This window comes from Malus sylvestris, chromosome 2, assembly GCF_916048215.2.
Source record: "Malus sylvestris chromosome 2, drMalSylv7.2, whole genome shotgun sequence".
NCBI lineage: Eukaryota > Viridiplantae > Streptophyta > Magnoliopsida > Rosales > Rosaceae > Malus > Malus sylvestris.
Genome location: NC_062261.1, coordinates 22,141,486 through 22,168,279, shown reverse-complemented (window position 1 = coordinate 22,168,279; position 26,794 = coordinate 22,141,486). Strand labels below are relative to the sequence as shown.

Below are 26,794 nucleotides of genomic sequence, written 5' to 3'. Positions count from 1 at the left end.
GGGGAATGTCTCGACAATGGGTAGGGACTCCTCATTATGCACCATGCGGCTTAGGTGGTCAGCCACCACGTTCTCACTTCCCTTCTTGTCACGAATCTCTATGTCGAACTTTTGTAGTAGCAACATCCAACGAATTAGCGGGGGCTTGGCCTCCTTTTTGGTGAGCAAATACTTCAACGCTGCATGGTCAGTGAAAAAAATTACTTTAGTACCAATTAGATATGATCTAAACTTATCTAAAGCAAAAACAACGGCAAGAAGTTCTTTTTCCGCAGTGGAATAGTTCAATTGTGCATCATTCAACGTCCGGGAGGCATAGTAGATGACATGCGGCCTCTTGTCCTTCCTTTGTCCCAAAACAGCCCCTAAAGCGTAGTCAGACGCATCACACATAAGCTCGAAAGGTAGGCTCCAATCTGGTGGAACAATGATGGGTGCCGTGGTTAACAACTCCTTGAGTTGGTTGAATGATGCCGTGCACTCCTTGGTGAATTCAAACACCATTTCTTTTTGTAGGAGACGGCAAAGAGGTTGTGCCACCTTTGAGAAATCTTTGATAAACCTACGATAGAAACCTGCATGGCCAAGAAAAGAACGAACCTCTCTAACCGAAGTCGGAGAGGGTAAGTGACGTACAAGATCTATTTTTGACTTATCAACCTCAATACCTTTTTCAGAGATTATATGACCTAAAACTATGCCTTGTTTAACCATGAAATGACATTTTTCCCAATTAAGAACAAGGTTAGTTTCAACGCAACGTTTTAAGATCAAACTTAGATTATGCAAGCAACCATCAAAAGAATCACCAAAGACGCTAAAATCATCCATGAAAACTTCAATTATTTTCTCTACATAATCCGAAAATATGCTCATCATGCATCTTTGAAATGTGGCAGGTGCATTACATAAACCAAAAGGCATGCGACGATATGCAAATGTACCAAAAGGGCATGTAAAAGTGGTTTTTTCTTGGTCCTCGGGTGCTATGACAATTTGATTATAACCAGAATAACCATCAAGAAAACAATAGAAAGCATAACCCGCTAACCTCTCAAGCATTTAGTCAATGAACGGCAATGGGAAGTGATCCTTCCTTGTGGTGGCGTTTAGCTTCCTATAGTCGATGCACACCCTCCAACTAGTTTGAATGCGTTGAGGAACAAGTTCATTCTCGGCATTAGCTACCACTGTCACTCTGGATTTCTTTGGCACGCATTGAACAGGTGAAACCCACCTACTATCCGAGATTGGATAGACAACTCCATAATCTAGAAGCTTTATGATCTCCTTCTTCACAACTTCCATCATAGGAGGGTTGAGACGGCGCTGAGCCTCTCGAGATGTTTTAGACCCCTCCTCCAAAAGTATGCGATGCATGCACGTAGTAGGGCTAATTCCCTTGATGTCGGCCAATGTCCATCCAATTGCCGTTTTGTACTCCTTTAGCACCCTCACTAATTTACTCTCCTCTTGTGCCGTGAGTGAGGATGAAATGATGACGGGCAATGTCTCATCCTCTCCCAAGAAAACATACCTCAAGTGACTAGGCAATGGCTTAAGTTCAAGTGTGGGTGGCTGCACAACTGAGGGAAGCATTTTATTAGCCGAAACCGAACTTAAAATAGGGTCCAAAAACTTACCAGTTTGCGATGGCAATGACTCAAGGGCAGCCACCATCTCAATGATATCTTCACTAGGGGGCACGGCAATGGAATCCTCATGCATGCCGTGGGTTTCCTTGGTGGCTGTTTCAATGTTTTTCATGTTCTTTCCTTGTGCAATGACCAATTCAAGTGCATCGTCCTTCAAATTGTCAAAATGGTCCTGCGCCAAAGAGTCAATTATATCAATAGCAAAACATGAATGATTTTCACTAGGAAACTTCATAGAATCAGAAAGATTGAAATTAATCACTTCCCCATCAAATTCCATCGTTAAAGTGCCATTAAACACGTCAATCTTTGTTCGGGCCGTTTTCATGAATGGCCTTCCAAGGAGGATGGGTAATGAAGGGGTATGGTCTGATTCATCCATCTCAAGTACGTAGAAATCCATCGGAAATATCAAATGATTAACCTGCACTAAAACATCCTCCAAAACTCCCTTTGGATAGGCATTAGATCTATCGGCCAATTGTATGATTACACCATCATTTTTTAACTCTCCTAGGTTCATAGATGCATAAATTGAATATGGCATGACATTTATAGATGCACCTAAGTCTAACATGGCAGATTCAAACCTAGTATTACCAATGACATAAGGAATCGTAAAACTACCCGGATCTTTGCATTTAGGGGGCAGTTTGCGTTGCAAGATGGCTGACACGTTCTCGCTTACTTTCACAACTTCCTTGGTCGACATCCTCTTCCTTGTGGTGCAAAGTTCCTTCAAGAACTTGGCGTACCTCGGGACTTGCTTGATTGCATCCAAAAGGGGTATGTTGACTTGAACTTTCCTAAATGTCTCTAGAATGTCATTTTCAGCTTCTTCTTTCTTTGTTTGCTTGAACCTATTTGGAAAAGGAACATTTGAAGGAAAAACATTAGTAGGAACTGGATTTGACACGTTCTTACCTCTATTGGACAGATTGGATGACTTAGGATCACATAGGGCTTGCGGCAAAGGTGTTTCCACCTTTGCCGTGGGTGGTTTTTGTTCTTCCTCTTCAATCATCAACTCCTCCACCTCGTTAGAACGTGATTTGGAGTGTTGGGGGTCAGATCCTACGTGCTTCCCACTTCACAAAGTTATAGCTTTTGCAGATTCGAATCCACCTTTTGGATTGACCACGGTTGAGCTAGGCAACTTGCCTTGCTCTCAAAACTGCCCCATAAACTCGGCAATTTGCCCCACTTGCTTCTCCAACTCGTCCACCTTCTTGTCCCTAGTTTGCATGCCCTGCGCCATAGAAGTTAGTAAATTAAAAATCTGATCATTATCAATAGAAGAACCTGATTTTTGGGCGGGTTGTGCTTGGGGTTGAGTTGGTGCAAACGGCTTTTGATAGAAACTCGGGGGTTGTTGCCTAAATGTGCTTTGTTGTTGGCCTTGTTGGGGTTCTCGCCATTTGAAATTTGGATGATCACGCAAACCGGGATTGTAAGTATTAGAAAAGGGGTCATTCCTCGGTTGGTATTGGTTGCCAAATCCCACGGCATTGAGGGTCTCCCAACCTCCATTCTCTATCAATTGTGGGCACTTGTCTGTAAGGTGTCCTTGCATGGAGCATACGCCACAAGCTGCCACGTTTTGCACTTTTGGACCTTCCACCACCTGAGAAAGCAAAGTAGTAACGTTAGCCATTTGATTTTGAAGTTCGGTTATGGCACTTACCTCAACGCTCGATTGGAGATTAATGTCTTGGCTGCCGTGGGGGTCTTATCCACCAAGGCTCCTCCCGCCGAGGCATCTAGCATTTGACGTTCGATTGGTAGTAGCCCTCGTAGAAGTATTGTAGAAGAAGTTCCTCCTTCATCTGATGTTGTGGACATGAAGCAACAAGAGATTTAAAACGTTCATAGTAAGTAGGAAAAGATTCACCTTCATCTTATTGAATTCCACTTATCCTTTTTCGTAGGAGGATGACTCGAGAAGTTGGGAAAAACTTCTCCAAGAAAGCCCGTTTCATGCTCTCCCAAGATGTGACCGTTCCGAGAGCTAATTCATACAACCAATCTTTCGACTTTTCCATGAGAGAAAAGGGAAAAGCCTTCATCTTCAATATGCTCCCGTCAACATTGATTGGAGTCATGCTTGAACACACCACCTCGAACTCTTTCAAGTGCTTGTTAGGATCCTCCATGGACAACCCATGGTACTTCGGAATGTGGTGTAGCAAACTTGACTTCAACTCGAATTCCTCGGTCTTTCCTTGGGCAGCCGCGGGATATTGAATACATAGAGGTACGGCATTATCTAATCCCGAAGCCAAAAGCTCCTTGATTGTACGATTGTCTTGTGCCATGGCTTCCTCTACTTCACCCACTCATGCCGTGGGTTCCTCTTCTTCAAACTCAACTTCGGCTTCTGAATTTGATTTTCATTCACTACGTTTTGGATTCTTCCTTTTTCGTCTCAATTCTTGCTCAAAATCGTCGTCAAAGTCCAAGATGTGTTCACGAATCGGATGAGAACTCCGAGTCAAAAACTAGTACCTAAAAACAAGAAAACAAAACAAGGTCAGAATCTGGAATTCATTAAAACAAACTGAAATAAAACGATTCAAGGGATTAGCAATGTTGCTAATCCCCGGCAACGGCGCCAAAAATTTGATGCGAAATATATAAGCACACAAATTAAACCCTCTTTTTATCAATTGTAGCAAAGTATGTAAGTAGGAATCGTTCTAGGCCGGGGATTAGGAGGGATTGCCAAATCACTTGAAACTGACTCAAAACGTAAAAACAAAGTTTAAAACACTAAACTAGACTCAAAGAATGCAAAACTAAACTATAAAACACCAAAACAAACCAAAAGACTCAAAACAGCAAATAAACACTCAAAACTGCCTTAAAAACACTTTCTGGGCAGTTTTGAACACCTAACACTAAATTGGACGAAATTGGGTTATGACTTGACTCAAGACCCTTAAAAACACAAACTAAATTAATTTCTACTTAATCCAACACTTTAAAATAAATGGGGAATTGGTTTTGACGAAAATTGAAAACAAAAACAAAACTTGTAAATTGAACATATTCTAAAACGAATTTGAGAAAAGTGAATGGATGGAAAGCTAGCTAAGGGGTTCTTCTCGACACATGTCACACTTGCATACAAAACGATTTCCAATTGCTTCTCAATAAACCATGAATTCCCAACACCCCATTTTAACCGTGAATTGCACTAATTAACCCTCAGATTTTCCTTAAGTTATTGAATTGGATGAATTGCATACGACAACCCAAAGCATTCCCCACAAGTTCCCTACATGAATTGCATAATAGAGATACAAGCAAGAATCATTAAGTTCTATGAAAATCATAAGCATTGGTGAAGCACTCGTTACTATGAATTGCATGAAACTTATGCCAAGAATTTACTTAACACGATTGTGATCAACAACCTTTACTACTTGTGAATATAAGTTCATAACGATTAGGTGAAACTCCCTTATATCCTAGCATCAAACTTATGCATGAAAATTAAGTGTGCACTCTCAACCAACATACACAAATCAGTTTTAATTCATGTAGATAAGTAAATTGAATTCACAACTTATGAAACGCAATTAGAAGTAATCAAATCATATAGCAAGCATAAACATGGTTTCAAATTCCCCCCAGCCAAGGGGGGGTTTAGTTCCTCATACTCGCAAAGCAAAGATACATAAATTTAGACATTAAAATCCAAAGAAAGAAAACACCTAGATACTCCAATTTGGACAGCAGGTGCATCCACGAATTCTCCTTCCTCCTTGCTACGGCACAGAGACTTTGGACAGGTTTTTGGGTGGTATTTGTATGGGAGAATGGGTAGGGAATGGTATGGAAGGGTTTAGGATTGATGGGGGGTGCGGCAAGGGGTGAATTTTGGCAGAAATTTGGGAGAATGGTGGTGGAAGGCTGTGGCAAAGAGAGGGAATGATTTCTGGCGAAAATTCTGAATATGGAGGGGTGGTTGATGTGTTTTTGATGTAGTGTAATGTGTAGTGTTCTTCCCTTCACTCCCTATTTATAGAAGCTCCAAAGCAAAGAATCACTCAAGTGGCTTCAATAAACAATACAAACAAAGACCAAAATGATGCAAAAATAGCTAGTTTACATGCTCTTTTATCATTGTGTCTTGCATTTAACAAAAGGCAATCATTCCTTTTTTTGCTAATTGAACTCCTTTGTAGCTGTCCATGTGCCTTCATTCTTCAATTTCTGATGCATTTGCCTTGTATTCCATCCCTTTTCCACATGTACTAGCTGTTAGACAACTTTCACACACATGTTTTGCATCATTTCATCTTGCAAACATCAACTTTTGACCACTTTACACCTCTACACACATGCTATGCATCATTTCAGCTTGCAATTATGTTTGTAGTTGCTGAAAATGTGAATACATCTTGTAAAGTAATCCAACAAATGGCATCTTTCACTTCTTTTCCTTTCAAATTGTTCCTTAGGTGTATGTATCTACACACTTCCACACTTCAACTTCATTATTCAGATTTTTGCATGTGTTGAAACCCTTTTTAAAACACCAAAAACGTCCATCCCACTTGCTCCATATGCATGCAATCCATTTTGGCCCAAAATTGCTCCAAATTGCACCAAAATGCACTTTCTTTCCAACTTTGTTATTAAGACCTACAAACACACGAAAATAGCTTAAAACACTCTTATAAGCAATAACTAACTAAGTAAATGCAAGAAAACATGTTAACTAAGTCGCATAAATATGCTCATATCAGTACTTTACTTATGCTCTGACGTCACGTATGAAATTCATTTCAGCTCACAACGCACTCTCGTATTTAGGCACTTTTAGGTTTAAATTTATTCACATATTCCACATCACTATACTTTATGGCTTCGTCACATTCCAAGTGTCGGCCAACACAACCCGATTAAGAGTCCTAGTGGACAATCCGGATCGGGATGTGTTAAATATAGCATTTTAGTGACATAAGTGAAAAAAAGAAAGACTGAGAAAATACACTAGATATATCGGATTAAATAGCAAACCAGTTTCAAGAACATATAGAATGCATTTCTAAATGTAGTAACAATACGTATATAGAAAAATATTTGAACCCTCCATTAATTAGGAGGAGTTCAAAGTTTTTTCCAAGTCAATGGAGGTCATTGAGCCCTCTAAATATTCATACCACTCCATAAATGCCCAAAACGTTGTTTTCTTGACATTTCATTGAGGGTGAGGGTAGGGTTTTTTCATTTTTCTCAGATTAAAAATTCAGAAAAATAATTTCCAAACATTATTTTTTCTTCATGCACACTACCAATTGATTTATAATCTTTATCAATAAAAAAATAAATAGGACTGTGCACAAATAAATAAATAAATAAATATGCACAAATCACTTTATAGAATGTTTAAATCCGCTATCTACAAAAGATATCCTCAAACTACAAAATTTCTACTTTTACCAAAAAAAAAAAAAAATATATATATATATATATATATATATATTTCTACTAGTTTTCCTCAAAGATATAATTTATATTAGTTGGTAATAATTTGAGGAAAGCTGTTGTTCCCAGATTTGTATTATTGAAATCTTCTTATCTTTAGATATATTGATGATATTTTGAATATTTGCACCTTCTACATATGTGAACTGTTAGAGTAGATGATATATATATATACATACACACACACACACACACACATATATATATAGTCAAATATAATATATATGATATTTTGAATATATCTTAGCATCTATTAGATGATATATATATATACATACACACACACACACACATATATATATATATATATATAGTCAAATATAATATAAATGATATTTTGAATATATCTTAGCATCTATTACATTGTGAACTATTAGAATATACGTGTGTGTGGCTGCCAGCATATAATATGAATGTTCAGTTATGTAGAAGGTGATGCACCATGATCTTGGGACCTCTAACCTACTGAGTACTAACACTGTTAACTCTGGCTAGAAGATAACTAGTGTCCCTTACATTAACTATAAAGAATAAACATGAACCGATCGCTAGATGACTCTAATATAGCCATGACTTACACGTTTATTTTATGAAAAAAAAAAAAAAACAGCCCCGTGAGAATAAACAGATATCACGTATACGTCTAATTTCTATCATGAAGTTATCGATACATATATAATAGATACATGATTTGTAACGTTGATACTATTATATACATAAAACTTATATATTTGTTGATATACGCTTTATTATAATTATAAATTAGAGTGTATGAGAAAGGTTGTCTGTTGAGTTTTGGTTTTAAATCTTGTATTGTATATTTCATAATGATCACAAGAGCAAAAGACTACTCTTATAGAGAGCCGAAAAGATGACTACAAGAGGAGGGCAACAGCCATACCTCACTACCAAAAACAGTCCTAACAAGTAGACAAGACAAATATTAATAACAAGTAAAGTGGTTCCTAGAAACAAGGAAAGAGGATTGACAAAAGACCTAAGTGAGTGACAAGGTATGGAATACTAGAGTATGGTTGAGAAAATCACTTTAACCCATGCTTAGCTAGAGTGATGTTTACAACCATATTTGTGACATATACAAGCAAATAGCCCTAGTATTCAGTTTGTTTCCATACTCCCACTCAAGCTGGATCAAGGGGGTTAATTGATCCAAGCTTGCACAACAAATGCTGGAATTGAGTAGAATCTAGGGCTTTTGTGAACAAATCAGCCAGTTGATCGTGGCTTCGTGTGAACATCGTGTCGATCACTTTGGATTGAACTTGAGCATGAATGTAATGACAATCAACTTCAATATGTTTGGTCCTCTCATGAAACACTGGATTAGAGGCAATGTGCATGGCAGCTTGGTTGTCACAAAACAAAGACATTGGTATGTTGCTTGTGAACCCGAGATCATAAAGAAGGCCTTTCAGCCATATATCATACTCAGCTCCCAAGTTTGCCAAGAGTTGAAACACCTTGTCTTTATCAGCCCTCTTCAAAAGCACAGCGGAATCAGTCGTGTGTGGACGGTACATATCAAGTTCATTCCACATGGATTTCAAGCTTCCAAGATGTTGAACAAATGAGTGGTTACCTTGCTTCAGACAAGCAACATTCTTCTTTAGTTGAAAGATGCGTACTGAGTTGTTTTGGCTACCATACATGTCTTTGATAGACTCCCATAGAAGAAGGGATGATTCTGCTAAAGAGCTCAAACAGCTTTAGCTCCATGAAGTTAAGTATCCAGGACATGACCAGCTAGTCAGTAGCGTGTCATGCATCATAGGTTGATGAAGTGGATTCTGGAGACTCTGAGCTTCCATTGATAAGCCCTAGTTTCGATCTTCCTCCTAGAGCAAGCGATACAGCTCTTGACCAAGGTAGATAGTTGAACTCGTTCAGTAGCACCGAACACGGTCGTTCATTTGGATTGTTCTCACCTCCTTGAGGTAAGTTGGAGGGTTAAGATGATGAGCTATCAGCACTGGAGGCATTTTCTTCTGCAATCTCTTTTGATGATGAGCAAACGAAAAAAAAAATGAACAGAGTCAGGACCCTATGATTCCTGCTCTGATATCATGTTGAGTTTTAGTTTTAAAAATTGTATTGTATATTTCATAATGATCACAAAAGTGAAAGACTACTCTTATAGAGAGCCAAAAAGATGACTACAAGAGGAAGGCAACAACCATACCTCATTACCAAAAACAATCCTAACAAGTGGACAAGACAAATATTAATAACAAGTGAAGTGGTTCCTAGAAACAAGGAAAGAGGATTGACAAAAGACCTAAGTGAGTGACAAGGTATGGAAGACTAGAGTATGGTTGAGAAAATCACTTTAACAAATGCTTAGCTAGAGTGATGTTTACAACCATACTTTACAACCATATTTGTGATATATACAAGCAACTAGCCTTAGTATTCGATTTGTTTCAATATTGTCAGATTCATATCCAGGCATGCATTTTGTTTCTGTGTGAGAGTCTTTCTTCGGTGTGGGAGGTTTTCTCACTTTATGTGAAGGAGGTCTTCAAATTCCGGCAAATTGTTTAGCCACCAACCCTAGCAGTGGACAGGGTTGTTGGCAGTCATTTTATAATTTCCTCTTCATGTTGTTCTCCTTTATTGCTTTCTGTTTTTCCAGCCCCTTTTTCCCTTTCTTTCCACCCCCTTGTACCTATGATTCATTGGTTTCTACCCACAATCGGAAAACTTCCTTTTCCGATTTCCCTTTTCTTCCTCTACCACTTTTCTTTCCACCCCCATGCATCTACTCAAACCAGTTTCTTTCTCTTCCGCTTGGCTTCGTTCTCTCTCCACTTCATAATTGCTTCAATCTGCAACCATTTTGTTTAGCTGTGTTTAACGGCAATATCGGAACTTGTGTAAGCTTCAGCTGGGTGCTTTTACTGCCACCTTCTGCTTGTGTAGCTGTGAAATTTGCTTCTTTTTCTGTTTTAGGGCTTGGTTGATTCTTATCTCTGTTGATTTGCACAGGGTCTAGATAGTGGTCAGCAGCAAGTACTTTCGTAGGCAGATGCTTCGGCAGTAGAAGAGGATTCAAGAGTTTAGGGTTTCCTTGTATGTTTTTCTGTATTGGGCTTAACTTTCGGGTTGAGATTTTCTTTTGTTGTTGTTTTGAAGGCTCATCTGTTGCTTTATATTTTCTGTGTGTTTAGACCTCCAGTCCTATATGTAAAGTGTGTTGGTAATAAAAATTTACCTTATGACAACAAAAATAATAATACATTTATTGATTTTGTAATAGATTGTTGGGCTACTTGCAATAGTGTTGCAAGACTTGCTAATAACATCTCCGGTAATAATATAATTTTTATAGATGGTGAGTTGCTGCTAGTGGTTAGATTTTCTGTTCGACCTACTATGTCTCTAGTTCAAACTTTGTTCCTCCCCTTTAGTATAGATTGTCAAGAATGAATCCCACATCGATGAGAGGAGAGACCCTTGCATGGGCTTATGAATAAATTGGGTTAACCAATGCTTGGTGGTTCAAGTGGTAAGGAGCTTGTTCCCCTTAAGCAAGGTCTTTAGTTCGAGCCTTGTGAATGAAGTAGCCATCATTGGGAGAGCTTGCCCTCCAAATGGGGTCCGACCCGGCTCAAGAGATTAGTCCTCACCTACGTGCTGGGGATACCTTGGATTCATCCAAAAATAAGTTAGGTTACTCCCCGTATTGCCAATCAATTTTATGGTGCAACCTAAACTTTTTAGATTAATATCAAATATTGCTTGTATCAAAAAACAATATTATTTTTAAACTTAGAATGACAATTTAGTCAAACAAATGTATGTGTGTGTGTGTGTGTGTATAGCCCTTTAACAAGAGAGTTTAGGGTCAAACAATTTCATTAAAGTCAAATTCAACGGTCAAAAGGGTGTCCTCATTTCTTTAGAAAAATGGGGATCCCTCTTGTTAAAGAATTCCTATATATATATGTATGTATATGTATATGTATATGTATATGTATATGTATGACACTCTCGCGCAGGACCACATGCACACTTTCATGGCTTCAATTCATTGAACTATATATATTTTAGGTATCCAACTAAAGTCTGCATGAAATTAAGTGATAACAAACGTGGAGTTGGGAGGTCAGTGCCCAAAATTCCAACATGCAGGAAATGTTAAGTTGACGAAGGTCGTTTTATATATATATAAAGCCAAAGGTCGTCGTTGTATTTTTGCCGCTTTCAGTGTATATTTGGCTGGGAATGTCAGCAATAATATCAGTAAACATGCGTGTAAAGATATATTTGTGACTGCGACTGGTGACGTTGGCCTGTGCAGGCATGCGTGTAAAGATATAATTGTCCCAATTAAGTCGGTGGTCGTCTTAAACTTTGGCCATATATTTTTTTGTAGACTTACCGATCCCAGTTTTAGTTCTTGTGGGGATGGATTGACAATCCATCGATCTCAAGTGATCTTGTAGAATTAATCGTGTGCTTAATATGATACCGATATGATTACTTATAATCTCTTGTGTTTAGAATGGTAAACATCTTGTAGTTAATTTTTTTTTTTTTTTAAGATCAAATAAAACTTTTTTAAGAGCAGTTCCACAACTTCATAATTACAAACTCAACAAAAATACAATACAATTCCCTATAACCACGAAGTACCTATACCAAACCAAAATGAAAAATAACAATCACACAAATAAAATTTTGCAAGTTGTAAAATGACCATAAAGACACAAGGAGAAAAAAAAAACTGCACTACACTATGATGATGATGCATCGAAAGAAGCACTGCTGTAAGTCAACTTGAACAAACATTGAGCTTTCACTGTAGTCTTTTTCCAAAACAACCAAAAACATAACCCATCTCATGCTACAACCCATCCCTAATGTTGTTGTATTTTGTTTCCCCAAAGTTGTAAAATGACAAAAATGCCCCTACAGGCTAATTGGAAATCTACGTGGATGTTTACACTCAAACTAGTCGTTGAAATTGACCAACCCCATCAAACTGGTCATTGAAATTGAAAATCGTTCAATGTAGTCTCTGAAAATTGATGTCACAAATCAATATGGCCCTGCCGTTACAATTCCATTAAAATTTCTTCTATGTGTTTATGTGTCAAATAAGTTGGTTCACAAGTCGAATTAAATATTACTATGAAATTAAAAAAAATTAAATAATAAAAAATAACTTTTTTATGTCGAAATAAAAATAAAAAATTTAAAAAAAAAATTTCCCCCGTCGTCGTCCTCGAAGTTGGAGGCGAGCTGAGCTTGCTCAAGCTCCATACAAACAATAAATGAAGTAAAAGAATTGGATAGATTTGTACATAGAGAGCTTGAAAACCCTAACACTATGTTTGGATGAGGGAATTAAACTTGGAATTTTAATAAAAAACAGAATTTATAAATTGACATGCATCAATTTCCTAGTTTGAATACATAAACATAGAAATTTAGAATTTCCGTGTGGAAAAAAAAACTTGGAATTTGGGACCTCCAATTCCCAAGTTCAAATTCCATGTAAATAGGTGTCATTTCCCAATTTATATGCTTGAGAGTTTAAAAATAACAAATTTCGTATTCAATTCAATTGTTCTTTTAGATTAACCAAACAAGAGAATTTACAAATTCTAAAAATTTACACTTTTAGGACCGGTCCGGGTAAATGGGCTTAAAAGTGAGAAGGACTGGCGACACATGGCACTGCTGATAGGCGAACACCTGGGAGGAGATTGGCTTGAAGAAAGAAAAGAGAGAAAAACTGGGGGAGTGAGAAATTTTAATATTATTTTGACATAAAAATATATTATTTTTTATTATTTAAATATTTTTAATATAAATGTTAATATTTAATTGGACTTTTGGGATCCATTTAACAGAAATTTTAACGGAATTATAATCGAAGGATCACATTGATTTGCAATATCCATTTTCAAGGACTACATTAATTGATGGGTAAATTACATAATAATCCCTCAGGTTTGAGGTCTATTACAACCCCATACAGCATCTTTAAAACATTTCACTTTCATACCTCACCTACTATTTTATTTCAAAATAATACATCTGTTATATTTTTCATCCATTGATCCATTAAGCGTTGACGTGGCTACCACATTTATGCCACGTGATTGCCAAATGTGTGCCACGTGGCAAAAAAATTTAATTTTTTTTTAAAAACCTAAATCTTCTAAATAAAAAAAATATATATTATACATTAACCCTATTTTTAAAATGAAAAAAAGAAGAAAAGAAAACGACAACAACAACCAAAGCAAACCCAGAAATCGTCTCCCTCATCCCCATCCCCTTCGCCATCCCAAACTGCATTCACTTATTCTCCCTCCCTTCATCTACAAGCCTACAAAACTCTAATTTTCCCCCCCAAATCGACTGTTCTACTCAAAAGACAACTCCCGCCGCCATGGCCGTCGTCAATAGATTCGATTACACCAGCTATTGCGGCTGTGGAGGCTCCAGATCCACCTTGAAATGCCTCTTAAGCAATTATCCTATAAAACCAAAAATCCAATTCCAACAAAAGAAAATAAATTTTGGATTGTTGTAATTTTCCAAGAAAATTCAAACAAATTTCCAAAATAATTACGTAAATTTTCAAAAATCAATAAAAAGTACAAAGGGTTTCTGTAATTTTCAAAAAAGGCAGATCTTTTATACCTTGATTTGGAGAAGACAACGGCTGCTGGGCGTGCCTCATCGATGCAAGTAAGAAAGTGGGGTTATAGGAAGAGTAAAAAATGAGGGAATGGGCGAGTTGAAAGAGGGCGAGTCCCACTGCCCAGAAACCCAGGGAAGTGTATCGGGTCTTCGACATTGTGGCGACCCGAAAAACGATGTCGTAGTACAACTTCTGCTACAACGGAGAGGCAGAGGAATAATGGCCCCAGATCAGTTGCATGGATGTGGGTCGTGGTCGCGGTACGAGTATGGTAGGCAGGAACGATGTGGCCATTTGTCGTCGATGTTCCTCTTGAATTGTTTGATAATCAGAGCCAATTTATTTTGGATTTTGATGATGGGGATGATGAGAATTTTGATGATGGGGATGATGAGATTAAAGAGGACAGGAATTTGGCAATGGACAATGGCGGCAAAGTACAATGGAGAAAGGAAAGGAATTTGGCAATGGAGGAATTTGGGTGAATGCGGCTGGAGATGGGGAAGGGGAAGACATGGGATTTTGGGTGGAGAAGACGATTTCTAGGTTTTGTGGTTTTTTCATTTTTTTTTTAAATAAGGTTAATATTATAATATTTTTAAAGTATAAAAAAATATTTTTTTTGCCACATGGCAGCCACATCAGCACAAATGTGGCAGCCACGTCAACTTTTAACGGATCAATTGATGAAAAATGTAACGGAGGTACTATATTGAAATAAAATAATAGGTGAGGTATGAAAGTGAAATGTTTTAAAGATGTTGTATGGGGTTATAATAGATCTCAAACCTGAGGGGGTATTATGTAATTTACCCTTAAATGATTTACAATTTCGATGGGGTGGTTCAATATCAGGGATCATTAGTGATAAAAACTCTTTCATATTTGTCTCATTCTACACGTAAATGCAAAACAAAACGTAAATTGAACTTATAACGAAGAAGTTCTACATATTTTCAAGCAAAGGACAAATTTTGTAATTTTTCATTCACAGGGCTGAGTGGAACTTTTCGAACTTGCATGTGAAATTCTATTGTTGATTTCTATTTTGGGTTTTATACTTATGGAAACCCTTCCCTTTATGGGAAGTTACTACCGACACTTCACTCTCTCTTACACTCTACTCACTTTTTTTCTCTCTCCTCTCTCCGACGCACACTTCCTCTACCTCTCCCTGCCCACAGGCGAGCAGCACCATCACTGCTCAACTGCGTATCAAACACCCAAAAAAAACACCGTCACCTTTTTCACGTCACCACAAGCTTTACTCAGACCTCGAATTCTTAGAGAACGAAACAAAAAACCGAGGGTTCTTCCAGGTTCTGTTTAGGTAGCTTTTACCCACGAATTTTTCGTTGTTCCCAGCGAAGGTAGTGGCTCTAACCAGCACAAACGATTAATCTCATCGAATAGATCAAGTAAATCATGTTTCAGTTGGGCAACATAGAAAATGAACTGAAAGCAGTACAAGTAGTAAGAGTCAGTGGAAGAAGAAATCTATTTTTTATGAACTACTTTATTGGAGGCATCTGTTGATTAGACACAATCTTGATGTTATGCATATTGAAAAAATATATATAACAATATAGTGGGAACATTGTTAGATATGGATAAAAAGTCTAAGGATGGATTGGCTGCACGTGCAGATCTTGAAATCTTGAACATAAGACATGGACAACATCCACGTAGGGAAGGAAATAGAACATTTCGACCTCCAGCATTGTTCACGTTGAAAAGAGAAGAAAAAACTGCATTTTGTGAAGTGTTGTCTACTATTCGGGTTCCCGATGGTTATTCATCAAATTTGTCATGATGTGTGCATGTGAATGAACGAAAAATACATGGATTGAAAAGCCACGATTGCCATATTTTAATACAGCAGTTACTCCCGCTTGCAATACGTGCAGTTTTCCCTAAATCTGTTACTATGATATTATTAGAGTTGAGTGCAATTTTCAGACAATTGTGTGGCAAGAAGGAGTCCGAGGAAGGTTTCAAGCAATTGAATTCAAGAATTGCCTTGACATTATGTCAATTGGAGAAGATATTCCCGCCTACATTTTTTGATGTAATGATGCACCTCCCAATTCACTTGGCAGATAAAGCAGCTATTGCAGGGCATGTTCCATATAGATGGATGTATCCAATTGAACGGTAATTAACTAATCTTTATAAAATTTGTTAATTTATAATGATAATTTTATTAGTAATTATAATAATTTGTGTTTTGTATTATAATTATAGGTATTTACAAACACTGAAGTGTTATGTTCGTAATATGAGTCATCCTGAAGGTTCTATTGCTGAAGCATATTTGGTGGATGAGTATTTGTCCTTTTGTTCCTTTTATCTTAGAGATGTTGAGTCTCGTCGCATTCGTAGAGGTCGAAATGAAGATGGTATTGGATGTGGAGTATCTGGTGGGTTATCAATTTTTTACTCCAAAGGATGTTATATGGGTTCAGGAGAAAATGTGGAGCTTGAGTTAAATGTTCTTGATCAATGCCACATATACATTCTAAATAATTGTGATGAGGTCAGCCCATTTAGAAGGTAAAAACATCTAGTCATGCATCTTAATGTTTTATAAATTTTCTTTATTTTGAAAAATTAGTTAAGCATATTTGGACCTGATTGGCTAGGCAACATGAGGAATTCTTGAAAAATCAACATTGTCGAGCAAGGCTGACAATGCGACAAATCAAGGAACTAAGCAAGGAGGAATTTACAGAATGGTTCAGGCAACATGTGAGTTAATATAACAGTCACATTATTACTTTTTTTATATTTTAATTATGATGTGTTTATATTTGTCATGTCAACTTATATGTTTTTACTTATTACAGATTAATTCAAGATGTCATGCTAATGACAACTTGATATCTGAAGGCTTGCGTTGGCTAGCCAATTATCCTAGTAGGGTTGTGACGAAATATAAAAGTCACATTATTCATGGGTTCAGATTTCGTACAAAATCTGTAGACGATAAACATAAGAATCAAAATTGTGGTGTCTTTGTACCCGCAAATGTCCCTGGTGCAATTGGGCAAGTGAATTGTTATGGCAGAGTCATAGACATGTTTGAGGTTAGATATTGTGGCTCTACCGAAGCAGGAGACAGGGGTCAAGCTGTGATGTTGTTTAAGTACGAATGGGTTAATAGTGAAAGTCCAAGAGGTATGAAGACCGATCAATATGGATTTACTTTAGTAAACTTCAATCGATTGGGATTTAAAGAGGATCCTTTCATATTAGCTTCACAAGCATTACAAGCATTTTATGTGGAGGATACAATTGAAAAAGATTGGCATGTTGTTGTTCGAACGCAACCGAGAGATTTATTTGACGTATTGGAGGATAATGATGCACTTGATGATTATGCCATACCTGATTTGGATTATCGTTTACTTGACAATGAAAATTTGCAAACAAGGGTTGGCGTGGAAGAGACTCCTTTTCATTAAGTATTACCATTGCCTACCTAGTTCCCTGATTTTGTCAATGCCGCCGATGACCTAACAGAAGATGAATGGAATAGTTTTATAATTTAATTTATGCTTTTTAAGTAATAATTAGACTATATTTAAATTTGTGTGGTGATTTTTATTTAAAATATTTCAGTTTATGTGGTAAAATTTAAAATGTTATTGAAAAACACATGGTTTCATTTTTTTTTCTGTGTGGTGATTTTCATTTAAAATATTTTAGTTTATGTGGTAAAATTTAAAATGTTATTGAAAAACACATAGTTTCATTTTTTTTTACTCACGTCCCTATCGGATATAACCGACAGTGAAAGAAAAAAAAAATTGGGCGGGATTTTTCCCGCGCCTTTAACTCAAAAAAATTAAAGGCGCACAACCACCGACGGAGGAAAAATTTATGGCGGTTTTTGGATTTTTGTGTCGGCTAATACCGACACAAAATATGTAGGTTGTCGGATATAACCGACACTAGTCTGACCTTCATAAATGCGTTCTCTGACATTTATATATCTGCCATCTGACTTTCATAAATGCGCCGTCTGACATAGTCTGTCGGATTTTCATTTACTGGCGGATATAACCGACACAATGTTGAAAATATATGTCGGATTGAAATTTCCTGGCGGCTACAACCACCAATATTTGTTAACCTCATTTATTTCTCATTTTTACTTACTTTAGCCGACTTCCTTGTTCCGTTTTCACCACTCCCTCACATTTTCACTCTGTTCCTGTTCTCCTTCTCATTCTCACCTCCATCCTTTTTTACTCCTACCCATTTTTACTCTGTTCCTCTTCTCCTTCCTATTCTCACCTCCATCCTTTTTTTACTCCTACCCATTTTTACTCCTCTTCCCTGTTACATGGAGGAACAAAGTGAACATAGGACCCGCGGAGTCCAAAGTGGAAAGAGAGACAACTTTGTCTATTTGATTCAACAGGGAAATGTGTTAGTGAAAATGCCGCTGAGTTTTCGAAATTGGTAGCTTCAGAGGTTAGGGATCCAAGATTTATTCCATTGAAGAATGATTGGAGGTTGGTACCTGAAGATGTTAAGGATGTTTTGTGGGAAAGAATTAAGGTATAAGTTTTCGTTTGTACTTCTATAGTTCAACCCTATATTTCGGATTTGTTGTAACATGTTTGTTTTTATTAATGTAGGGGTATATCATTTTTCTAGATGAAGACTTGGATAGAATTCCAATGATTCGCAATATGACCCTCCATGTTGCGGATCATGCTTACAAGGAATACCAGAACAACTTGAAAGCAGAGTATTACACTAAAAGACAAGAGGAAGATCGCTTAGAACCTCCCCCTGGTATGGATGGTTGTCAGTGGGCTGAGATGTTAGCGTATTGGGATGATCCAAAAACAAAGGTAAAAAATTGTGATCAGTTTTTCGGTGTTGAAATGTTGTCTTCTAATTTTTTTTTTAACTTTCAGGAGGTGGCAGAGAAAAACAAGTACAATCGGGAGTTAAAAACGATGAACCACATGACTGGTTCAAAAACGTTTGCTCGGGTCCGCGAGGAACTTGTAAGTGTTGCTATTTTGTAATATATGTTGTGTATTTACTAGGTCTATAAAGAGAAATAGTTCGATCGAAGCCTACAATAGGTAACTGAATAGGATATGGTTTGTTATTGCGAATTAACCAAGCAAAACCACTCCTGAAACAAGTAATCAAGTAGGTAGCAAAGTAGGTAGTGACCTCGATACTGATTAACCAACCAGAGTCACTCCTACGAACACTGATAAGCGATGATCATCCAATGCAAATTAACTAGGAGTGATCACCCTTAAACTATGTATGGCCATACCTAGGTAATGAGGATTGCCCAATACGGATTAACCAGGCATAGCCCTTAACAATATGGTCCCCCAATGCGGATTAACCAGGCGAACTATCCATATACGTCCATACATGGTGCAAATTTATTGCCACATCACCCCATGATACTGGGTCATTAGTCTTTTACTAGCCCTCATGTATCACAATCATTTCAAACATAGCATAGATTAATTTCAATAATACTGTCAAGTAAACATAACATTATAGCACACATTTCCATAAAATAATTTTAAATCTATGTTATTTCCACATAGTATATCACAAGGAAGTTTTCATTGGTGATAACCATATCACTTAATATTAAAGTTACTCACCTAGAGTCCTTCGCATTTCTAGATTCTTCAACAATGCTCAATGAACCTAATAAATACACAATACCCACCTAGGAAACTTAACGAGACCAAGTGCCACTTGTACGTAAATCTAGACATCCATAAACTAGGAATGACATGTCATCGTGATGAGCCAATTAAGAACCATTAAGCCTCATTCTATAAATAAACGAAACACTAGAATAATTTGGGGCATGTTGACGTAAAAGTCAACTATAGGTCAAAGTACACCCCATTAATGTCAATAACCTTAGATTCTCCAATACAGAAAATCTACATGTTTAATTCTTTGATCCCTAAATTCTTAAGGGCCTCAATATGCTTCCAAAACAACATACTAAAAATTCATGACGATCAAATGATCAGATCTCTAACAATCATACAAATGAGTGGTGATTGATGTGATAAAAGTTAAGCACTCAAATTAAACCCTCTTGTTGTCAAATCATAGTACAAATGCAAGTAGGGATCGTTCTAAATTGGGGATTAGGAGGGCTTGCTAAAACCTCTAAACAGACTCAAAAACAAAAAAAAAAACAAAGTTAAAAACGTTTGAATAGACTCAAGGAACTCAAAACAGGTTCAAAAGACTCAAAACAACTTAAAAACACTCAAAACTGCCTAAATACACAAATTGGGTAGTTTCTAACTCTAACACAACTTTGGATGACTTTAGTGTTTTGGCTTGAATCAAAACACTCAAAAACACAAACAAAACATATTTGAAACACTTTTAAGCAAGAAAATAAAAGGGGGGTTTTGATGAAAACTAGACAGATTGTAAAACGAATTTGAGAAATAAGATGATGGATGGATTAGTTAGAGGTCCATTCTTCACACATGACACACTTATACATGAATTGATTTCCAATTGTTTTTCAATAGATTATGATGCGCAACACCCCAGATTAACCGTGATGCACAAATTAACCCTCAGATTTTCCTTTACTCATTGAATTGGATGAATGCATGCAACAACCCAAATCATTCTCTAAAAGTCCCTTACATGAATGCATAATAGAGATACAATCAGAGATCATTACGTTTCATGAAAATCATAAGTGTTGACGAGGCAATTGTAACTATGAATGCATGATACGTTTGCCAAGAATTCAATTAACGCGATTGTGACAAGGTTGTAATGATTAGGTGAAACTCATTTATATTCTAGCATCTAATTCATGCATGAAAACTAAGTATGCATCCTTAATAAACATACAAGAATCAGTTATGAATAAAACAGATAATTGAATTGCAATCACAACTTATCAAATCACAACTGGCAGAAATCAATTCATATCTCAAGCATTTTCATGGCTTCAAACTTCCCTTAACTAAATAGGGGTTTAGCCACTCATGATTACAGTAAAATCAGAAAGTAATAACAAAGTAAACATTGAAAACAAGAACGAAGTATACCTAAAACACTTCAATCTGCAAGCATGAAACGCCAAGGCCCTTGTTCTTCCCCACCTTGCTGCGGCACAAGTGTCTATGGATGTTTATGGGTGAATGGAAGGGTCAGGAATGTATTTAGGTTGAATGGGGGCTCCGGCAGGGATATATGGTGGTGGAGAATGGTGTAGAATGGTGTAGAATGATGAATTGTTGCGGCTGAGAGATGTTTCTGAATGGTAGAGGGTTGTGTACGAAATTGTGGCTGAAACACTCATATTTATAGGCTAGGGTTTTCACAAATTCTGATTCGAAAAGGCTAGGGTTTTGTAGAAAAAGGCTTGGCCCAATCCAAGGTGGAAAAGAATTAGGGTTTGCGGCAGATTTTTAGGCTTCTAGAAAGAGGATAGGCACCACTTTTTTAGGCTTCTAGAAAGAACATGTTTTGTGGCAGAAATTGGGACTTCTAGGAGGGTTTGGGGCGCCACCTTTCTAGGGCTTCTAGAAAGGTGGTTGCGGCATGTGTTTAAGGGAAGATATAGGCCTTCTAGAAGGGTTTTAGGTGGCCTTGCAGCTGATTATTCATCTTCCAAGTCTTGAATTGATTTCTCCATCTCTTTAGCATGTTCCTAGCTTCACTTGATCTTCAAAAACGTCCATTCCTTGTGCTTCACATGCATGCAATCCATTCCAGCCCATAATTGCTCTAAAATGCTTCAAAAGGCACTTTCTTGCCAACTTTGCCAATTAGACCTACAAACAAACGAAAATAGCTTAAATCACTATAATAAACACAAACTAACTATGAAAATGCAAGAAAGAAAGCTAACTAAGTCGCATAAATATGCTCCTATCAGTGATCAAATTTTATCACCACACCAAACCATTGGATATCGGAAAATTAAGCTTGACACAAGTTCATAAGGTCACTAGAAGATCTCTGGTACTTAAGGAAACTCGTGACTAGGTTGCACGCACCACCGCACATGGTGGCAGTCGAGGTGAAGGGTTCGGGAAACCGAAATATTCAACCTTAACCAAATGAGCTCAAAGTCACATGGTAGACATACCTCAATGAGTGGAACAACTTTTCTAACGAGTTAGACGACTAATTTTAGCCAGAAATAGGCCAAAACCACCGGAGAAAATCAGATTTCTTAGGTTGTAAACACTCGACTCTAAAACAACCAGTAATGCAGGAATAAATCTTACCAGCTTGATGATCATGAAGAGTAGATGAAGTTTCATACCTTACTTAACGAAAGTGGTTGTTGAAATCACCAGAAAAAAGGGTAAAACCATCGGAAAACACTTAGGTCTTTGCGACTTCTATTTGGAAAAATGGGTTAGAAACTAAGAAATCTAACACCACCAAGATGTTGGGCTCTCACAAGATGTTGAGCTTGGTGAGAGCTTTCTATAGACATCAAGATAAGTCAAAAAGAGGTTAGAATGAGGAGAAACGATTGGGCCAACAAACCAAGTTGGCAACCCGATCACCCCCCCTAATGTAGGTTTACAATCTGACCTTCCTAATGCGGAAAGTTTCTGGAATGTTCTAGAAATTCTTCTTATATATAAATTTTTGGCAAATTACCAAAATGCCCTCCAACTAAAACACTTTTAGGTTCTTCATTCTAACTCAGAATTGGATTTGTTTGCGCTTATGTGCCTGTGTGATCGAGATCTGCTAATAGCATATTTATGCTACTTTGTTCGCTTGTTTTCTTGCATTTATGTTGTTAGTTCATAGTTCTTTTAGTATTTTAAGCTATTTTCATGTGTTTGTAGGTCCAAACGGCTAAAGTAACAAGAAAATGCATTTTGGAGCAGTTTTGGGCTTGGAATGGATAGCACATGCATGGAGCAAGGTGGATAGACGAATTTGAAGACCAAAAGAGGCTAGGATTATGCTGAAGATATGAAGAAATTAATTCAAGAAAAGGTAGTGAAGGATGCAAGCAAGAAAAGAGGAAACATTAGTCAAGTTACCTTATTTTGATTTAACCTTTCCTAATCCTAATCCAACTAAGTTCCAGCTGTAAGGAGGCCTCCTAAATATTTTAGGACACTTAAATCATGATTCTAGAAGACCTAATCCCATCCCTAAAAGGAGCCGCACCTTTCCTCTTTTCCCTTGCATGGCAAGGGATTCCACTTTCCCTTTTTCCTTGCCGCACCTCCCTTACCCTTTTCCTCTTGGGATTTTGATTTGTTACCCTTTTCTTGGGGGATTTAGAGTCTTTAACTCTTACCAAAATTAATTCCTAGCCATGCCCTTTCCTTCTCCTATAAATAAAGAGCTTTGCCGCAGCCTTCCATAATCCATCCTTCACCATAACTCACCTACATCCATCCACCACCACAATTCACCACTCATCCATCAACACATCCCATTCTAAACACACATCCCTTCATACAATCCATCATCCAAACCTTCACCCAAACCTTGTGCCGCAACAAAGAAGAAAAAGGAGGACCCTTGGACGTGCTTGCCATTCAAGCTTGGATTGCTGGAACGTTTTTAGGTGTAATCCATCCTTTGTTTTTAATGTTTAAGTTTAATTATCTTTGTTTTGTGAACATGAGGAGCTAAACTCCTTTTAGCTAGAGGAGAATTCAAAGCCATGAACATATTTGTAATATGAATTGATTACTTTCAATTGTGATTTGATAAATTGTGAATGCAATTTACTTAATTGTTTGATTCAGAACTTATTCTTGTATGTTGATTAAGAGGGCCCGCTTAGTTTGCATGCATGAACTTGATTCTAGAATATAAGGGAGTTTCACCTAATCGTTACAAACTTATATTCATAAGTAGTGGAGGTTACTAGTCACAATCGTGTTAAGTAGATTCCTGGTAGGAGTATCATGCTCATCATAGTTACGAATGCTTTGTCAATGCTTATGATTTTCACAAAGCTTAATGATCTTTGATTGTATCTTTATTATGCTGTTCATATAGGGAACTTTTGAAAAATAATTTGAGTTGCCGATGCATTATCCATCCAATTCAATGACTTAAGGAAAATATGAGGGTTAATTAGTGCTGTTCACGGTTAATCTGGGGCGTTGAGGTTCATGGTTTATTAGAAAAGCAACTGGAAATCAATTTGTGTGCAAGTGTGTCATGTGTGGAGAAGGACCCTCTAGCTAGCCCATCATCCATTAATTCACCCAATTTCGTCCAAACTTTGTTTAAGTTTACAATTTGCTTGTTTTTACTTTAATTTCATCCAAAACCCAATCCCCCTTTATTTGGTTGTGTCTCTTAGTTAGAATCTGTCCAATTTTGTGTCTTTTAGTATTTTGAGTCAAGTTTAAGTTAGAATTCGTTCAAAGTAATCCCTAGTGTCTAATTTGAGTCAGTTTCGTTGTTTTGTGCTGTTTTGAGTCATTCTAGTTTGTTTTGAGTCTTTAGAGTCTAGTTAAGTGTTTTTAGCTTAGTTTTGTGTTTTTAAGTCAGTTTTAAGTAAATTAGCAATCCCTCATAATCATCGGCCTAGAACGATCCCTACTTACATCTTTACTACAATTGTCAATAAGAGGGTTTAATTTGAGTGCTAGTTTATATCACATCAAGATCTACTAACTAACTCAAGAGTTGACCCAAAAGTTTGAGTAAAATTTGAAACGACAAAAATGCCCCTCATTTCACCTTTCTCAAAATTGGAGAATCTTCTTCATCTAGCTCTCATCTTCCAAGTGGGACGTCTTTCAGACTACAACAATTGGTGATGGAGCTAGCAACCCAATGAGAAGAAGCACTACTACATAAAATAGCTTTCGCGAGGAAAACAAGTTCATCACGTCAAAATTAGCGCTACGAATCCACCCAGATGTTGTTGCGCAAAGGGCTTTGCACGACAAAGAATTGCAACAAAGACATTCGTCGTAGAAAGTTTAAAGAATGAAGTTTGTCGCCACATTAAGTTTTAGGTCAAGAAAGGGTGTCGTTGTGTTGACTTTGCGCGAAAAAAATAATACAACACTAGTACTCACCAAGCTATCATTTTCAACAATTTAACCATATATATCGACATGAAACCACCATTCGGAGGATGCAACCAATTCTAATCATCAACAAATATTTTTAAAATGGAAGCAATTACGATATCAACCAAAGTATTTAATATTACCTATTTGGGATCCCTCTCTTTCGATTGTGGATGTCGCAAGAGTTTGCTCTGGATGGTTGCCATGGCGGGGTTCTTGGTGAGTCAGACGTAGGTTTATAAGTGAATGCGTCACCCAAAAAGTGGATGACGCGGACGCCTCAGAAACGGTGGGAGCAACCCGAGCAACCAGCATAGGCTCCACAATCGGTGGAGCACTCATCATCAGGGCTGTAGGTGCAGGAGGTGCACTGGTAACAGCCTGATGAAGAGAAATCAACCGCGACATCTACAAAATTTGTGAACTACAAAAACATCAAATTAATCCTAAAATTATAAAAGATAATCGTAAAATTAAAATCTTAAAAATTAATCCTAACCTACAACTAAAATCCTAAAAATTAATTCTAAAATTCAACCTAAAAATTAATTCTAAAATTCAACCTAAAATTTTAAAATTAATTCTAAAATTCATCTTAAAATTCGTCCTTATTTTATTTCTAAAATTAATCCAAAAAACTAATCTTGAATTTAAAAAAGAAATATTGTAGAAGTTATAAAAAAATTAAAAAAAAAAAAAAAACATGTAATCTAAAAACCCACACCCCCACCCCGCACCAACCCACCTTGCCGCTGCACCACCCAACCATTACACCACCTCGCTCACATCCAACACCATTAATTAGCCCCGCACAACCCACCTCTCTGTCAAACTCACCCACCCCCATTGTCGCCAATCCCACACCCACGCACGCTTCTAGTCCAGCTGCCTCCAAGGCACAGTCCACCTACTGGCTTTAAAACCCTCACCAACTCGCCAAGGAATCCTGTGAAAACCCTAAATCCTACTCGCCATTACCACCTCTATGAAACTGAAATCCTAATTCAAAATAATTAACTCTAATACTAAAAAATTGAAATTAGAGTTAGAGAGAGATAGTGTGTGAGATTCAGAGAATGTACCTTTGAGACTGAGAGGGCCAGGAGTCATTACAGAGTAAGAAATTCGAGAGGTGGAGGTGGTTCTAAGTGATTGGAGATGTTGGTGATTTTGAGAGGGAGGGATTCGAGAGTGGGTGGAGGGAGAGATTACACAGATTGTAGAGGTGTTCGTCAGAGAGGGAGAGGTTATAGAAGGAAAGATTACAGAGAGGGAGAGATTTAAGAGAGCTGAAGTGGAGTAGGTAAAGAAAAAGAGAAAGAAAGAAGAAGGGGCATGGGATACAATTTATTCGAAGAAATTTGCATGGCGGAATGTGCGACGAAGACGTTGTCGTGCAAATGAAAATAAAAAAAAATTTAAAAAGCCAGCTAAATTTTGCGCATCGTAATAAATTTCAGAGTTTCACACGACGAGACCTTTGTCGTGCAAGGGGTTAAGAATTAAAATATATAACATGTATTATAGCTTTTGTATTATTTTGAGAACAATGAGGCGACGAAGTAATGCATTTCATTGCCTGAAGCTACTTAATGAGACGGATTTCTTTGTTCAACGCATAAGGTTTCTATTACTCATAAATCGTTGTTCTTTTGGACTCTTGAAATTGACTTGTTCTTTTGTAAATAAATTAATTTTTTTAAGAATGATCCTGAATCCCCATGCAAATCAACGAATATAACTTATGTAATTTGAAAATCATATGTAATAGTCTCATAACATTAGTACACACGAAGGTTATCACCAAATATCTCTTCTGATGAAGCGATCTCATGGACAAAGTATAACAATTATTATGTATACTGAAACGTCATTGGTTATATACTAATGCCAAGCAA

At 37.2% G+C, this 26,794-nt stretch overlaps 2 long non-coding RNA genes across 3 annotated transcripts; both read right to left on the bottom strand.

Moving 5' to 3' along the window:
• Window positions 1-13,346: 13,346 nt before the first annotated feature.
• On the bottom strand, window positions 13,347-14,395 carry LOC126611446 (uncharacterized). Its single transcript, XR_007618870.1, has 2 exons — window positions 13,830-14,395; window positions 13,347-13,663 (listed from the first exon to the last, which is right to left on the bottom strand). It is a non-coding gene; the product is annotated as an uncharacterized LOC126611446 (long non-coding RNA).
• A 6,387-nt stretch (window positions 14,396-20,782) lies between these two features.
• LOC126613746 (uncharacterized) lies at window positions 20,783-26,177 on the bottom strand. 2 transcript variants are annotated; one of them, XR_007620179.1, is made up of 3 exons: window positions 25,979-26,177; window positions 25,040-25,320; window positions 20,783-21,650 (listed from the first exon to the last, which is right to left on the bottom strand). It is a non-coding gene; the product is annotated as an uncharacterized LOC126613746 (long non-coding RNA). The 2 variants fall into 2 exon arrangements; XR_007620180.1 differs by having other exon boundaries at window positions 25,040-25,304.
• Window positions 26,178-26,794: the final 617 nt, after the last annotated feature.